The following is a 4,714-nucleotide window of genomic DNA, read 5'->3' on the forward strand; positions in this document are numbered from 1 at the left end:
GTTAGTTTTGTTTTAATCAGGACCGCAGTGTTTATCACCGAATCCATGAGTTTTGGAAATATGATCTTCCACCGACGAACTTCGGAGTCCGAAATCAAATTGATAATCGTCACCATCTCGTTTTTTTTTGTGAGCCGGATTCTATCGTCCTCGAGGCTAAAAGCCTTGCGACCTCTCTTGATGAACTCATGGCTAGGAGGACGGTAAAGTCGACGAACTCAATCATCTTCTGGAAGGCTCAATGTCAGCAGTTCGACGTATGTAATATTCCACAGAACCGGTCCCAGAATCGGCTCTAGGCGTTACATCAGCTGTGAACTTTACGCCTGAAGTTCTTCGCTCATTACATACTAGTCACCGTGAGTGAGTCGTCTCTCGGAATACCCCGACTAGAGTCACGTGACTACGACTAATGTAACTCCGAGTCACTTGATTCGCGTCGCAGAATAAGGCCCACTGTAGTTAACGATTCTGAAAATAGCTCTCCGCCAGTTCTAACAAAAAGGTCGTCGCGGAACAGCATTCTCTGCGTTCAGAGTAACCTGGGCAAATCAAAATTGCACGTGCTGTTGCGGAACTGTTGAGCTCAAACCAGTGGATGTATTGTTTATAGCACCCATGGCCCGAAAAAAATGCGTCAGGTAGAAGTTTACCGCTCCCAATTACTGATCTGAAAGCCGTGGATAAGCGTCCATGATGCGTGTGTTTTGATGCGTCTCATTGCAGTTCGGCATAGGCCAAATAGTCGACACCTCTTTCGATACCCTCTCTCAAAAGTATTTGACTGGTGTCCCAAAACTTAGGGTTGTTTGCCATTATTCCGAAATATTTCATCTGCTGTTTCGAAGATTTCGTATACCGTATATCCATGTGTGGCACAACTTTGTTTGGTAAATCCTCGTTTAGGCGATGGGATGAGTCATGATATACTCCCACCTACACCTGTGGCGGGAGGTCATACTCGCTCTAGTGCGCTTCACGACATGCTCATTAACGAATCCGCTTTCAGTAATATCTTTCCTCTTTTAGACTCTCAGACAGGAGATTCACACATAAAACTCTCCTCTTCAAGACTCGAAACCTGATCTCTCCTCTGACGACTCACAATCTGGCACCTTCTCGTAATGACTCTAGGATAATACGCATACCCCTCATCTTGTCATCTTGTCGACTCAGGACCTGATCTCGCCTCTAACGATCCGAGATCCGACGTCTCCCCAGTGATTTAAGATCTGACCTGTCTTCCTTAAAACTCGATGTCAACGCACACATATTTCCCCTCTACCCGGATCAAGGCCTGATCTTTCTCGAAGTCCGACCTCTGATCACCAGGACTCGAGGTTTGTCACATTTAGCCCGTTGTGTGTCGGTCGAGAGAGGTCGATAGACTCGCGCCTATAACAACACACGCAAGGGACTTTACGTGACGCCTCGGGTGATTCTCGACGAAGATGTCATTCTACACCGACTCCAATGACTCGCCCGGCGTCGAGAGCCACTTTTCTCCGCGGACATTCCCCATCTAGTCTTATCCCTTACAAGTCGTATACTCCCTGGTGATGGAAATATCCTTATTTTTGCAGTTTTAATCTTGGGATCGCACGCTCACTACTTTACAGCCCCTCGGCGATCGGGTCAGACTACTCAGGAAGTGGTCCGGTAGTTTTTTTGTTATGTGCAGTACTTCGAGCTTCGCAGCTTTTATCCGGATGCCTACTCTCTCTACAGACACCGTTCGTTGGGTCTTCTACCTCCTCGATTGATCATGATCGTCTACTGTAGATCTCCCTTTCCGAAAACCGAACTGGCTGTCCGAGAGTTCATGCTCTGTACAGATCATCAATCGGTTGAAGGTTATCCTGTGGAGGCACTTCTATGGCACTACTCTCTGAAAGTATCAGAAAACGTCTATTCAGGCCTTTATCGAAAACTCTTTAGCAACATCTTTCTATGAATAAATATGAAATAAGTTTATTATCATTGTTCCTATTCGGTTTATTGAAGATCAGTATGATTAGAAACAATATCATGGTTAACATTAGTCAAAAATTATGTTCTAAAGAATGATCGTACTTTTGAAGAAACGTCTTCCATCAGCTTTTGCACAGTAGCTTTTGTGCATTTCCTGGCTCCTGCCTTCCAATTTTTCTCGAATTCTTCCATGCTTTGAGAAACTGTCCCCTCTTTCCTAAAGATCCTGTTCACAATCGCTCAGTATCGTTCAATCGGTCGGAGATCTGGACAATTTGGTGGATTGATATTTTTCTCGACGAATTGGATGTTATTGTCTGAAAGACACTGCAGTACAGGCTTGGCTTGGCGTAATGTGCAGATGCCAAATCCGGCCAGAAGAGGGCTTTTTATAGAGGAACGCAAATCTTTGTAAACTTGAGCATTTATCGTACCTTTGTGAAGAAAATACTTTACCGCAGACCTTCTGCCCAAATTTTGCCATCGCAATCGTGCAGTCTGCATTATCCACCCCCTCGTCCGTCGATTTCGTGTAGAATTGTGGCCCGGGAAGCGTTCCTGAATCCTGTTTTACGACGGTTTCGTCGTCCAATAAGATGCACCTGTTGCTGTTCCAGAATCCGTTCGTAAAGTTTCCTTGGCCTTGTTTTTGCTCGAGATTGTTGCTCTACTGATTTATTAGAAACCTTCCGCTTCTTGTACATCTTCAAGGATTTCCTGGCCTTGTTTCTCTGAATCATCCCAATGTCGATTTTGAACTTTTTAGCCAGATCACGCGGCTGAGGCTAATTGGAACCAGGTTTTGTAGCGGATCTAGCCAGATCCTTCAAAAAAGACTTTTTGCCATATTTGTCGATGATATTTATCACGCTTGTGTGGTGTACTTTGAACCGCTTTGCGATTTGTTTGTAAGTAAACCCTTTTCAGTGGATCATGTGAGCAATATTTTCTTTCTAGTTTCAAGATCAATACGAACTATAGTGAAGATGAATCCGAACAAATTGATTGCCCAACACTTTTCAAGCATGTAAACAAACTTTTGCTTGCATACACACTGAAAAAAGTTTACCCATTTTTTTTAGTAAACTAGTTTTAAAAGTTGCTAATGACGTTTCGATACAGTTCTTATGCCATTTTTATGGGTTTGCAATTGCTGCCGCATTCTTTTGGAGTATTACTTCTGCAGGAGTCAACATGCGTTTCAGTTCTCTACCCAAGAATGTTTCTTTCTCTGAAAGTTATCCTTCACGGTAAACAAAGCTACTCTATTCTGTATAAAATTTCATACAGTTTCAAGAAAAGTGTCTCCACGCACTTTTATGTTTAGGCGTTTTATTCAGAGCGTGTCTATAGAGCTTTTATACATTTGCGAGCTTTCGGCCGGTTAGTCAATTCTGTATATTTTGACATGGGGATGCCCATGCATTTTCAATTTTTCTTCAGAAAAGTAAAAGTTAATGAAATTTCTCAAAAAAATCATAAAAATTTATTTTGCGTAGCAATAAAATCTTTATTATTGTTCATAAAATATAAGACCAACCGTCGTGGTAGCGAAATATTGTATTTTAAATATTTTTTTTCGGCAGAAACTCAAACCTATATGGCTCAACTTGAAATTTCCATGACCTTCCGTATCGATTCACATTTCTGTTACCTTAAGGCCGGGAGGGAAATCAGAATCTGAAAAAAGAATTTATTTTTAATCTTTTGCAATAGCAGAATAGAATCAATTTGTATTGTAACAATTAATTATACTGGGAAACTAAGATTTTTATTTAACCGAAAATCTTGGGTAAAACTTTGTCGAATAGAAATTATAAATTTTGTCTGATTAGGAACAAACATGATTCATGAAATATTTTTGAGATACCTTTTCAAACAGTTCCGATGAACTGACCAGACCGAGACGGTTGCTCCCTCAAGCCGGTAGAATGGCAGAACTTTTCGATGCACACCGATGCAGATTCAACTGAGACGATGGCCGGATTGGCACTAAGAATATTTAAGGTCAGATCCAACATCTCTTGGTTCAGCTCGTTTCCCAGCTGTTTCTGCAGTATTAGTCCTGTACATGCGCTTTGCCTTCCTGTTCCTTTATCTTAAGAACCGTCTGTGCTGCAGTTAAAAAAAATCAGATAGGGAAAATAGCAATAAATTTCAAGCGTCTTGACACTTTGTTTAATGTTGTTTGACATACCTTTTCCTATGTTATTAACTTTTGCTGTTGCCGGATTCGGATGCCGTTTTCTGCTGTAACCTTTCCACTTTCTTCGGCGTAATCGAATCGGGAATGGTTCTGCGTGTGACATATCCTACTTCTCGGACGCGGAGACTGCTCCAGCCACTAAAAATGTAACATAGTTATAATAATGATTATTGTTCTTCAGAATTGAATTCTTCATTCTTACTCAATAAACCAGCCGTCCGGCGCCTGGCGGCCCATGCAGAGCGGGATTTGCCTTTTTCGATGTTTCCTGATGCACATTATCGGATAGCGGCTGATTTTTCTTCTACTAAACCCAATCTGAAATGAAACAAAAACAAACAAATTTTAACATCAACTCACCAATTTCCAAAGCCCAAATGACGAGAAGCGACAGATGATGATGATTTTACATCGAATTAACCGCAAATATCAAAAAAATGTTTGACTGTTACTCCATCATCATCAGAAAGCTCAAATGATTTTTCTTTTTTTCGCTTCGACATCCCTTCAAATAAAATTCCAACAACAGCAAACTTT

At 41.5% G+C, this 4,714-nt stretch overlaps 1 long non-coding RNA gene across 2 annotated transcripts; it reads right to left on the reverse strand.

Annotated features, from left to right (window-relative positions):
- Positions 1–3,471: 3,471 nt before the first annotated feature.
- Positions 3,472–4,714, reverse strand: LOC129738336 (uncharacterized). 2 transcript variants are annotated; one of them, XR_008735502.1, is made up of 5 exons: positions 4,588–4,709; positions 4,380–4,495; positions 4,169–4,315; positions 3,842–4,086; positions 3,472–3,651 (listed from the first exon to the last, which is right to left on the reverse strand). It is a non-coding gene; the product is annotated as an uncharacterized LOC129738336 (long non-coding RNA). The 2 variants fall into 2 exon arrangements; XR_008735501.1 differs by having other exon boundaries at positions 4,380–4,714.

Source organism: Uranotaenia lowii, chromosome 1, assembly GCF_029784155.1.
Source record: "Uranotaenia lowii strain MFRU-FL chromosome 1, ASM2978415v1, whole genome shotgun sequence".
NCBI lineage: Eukaryota > Metazoa > Arthropoda > Insecta > Diptera > Culicidae > Uranotaenia > Uranotaenia lowii.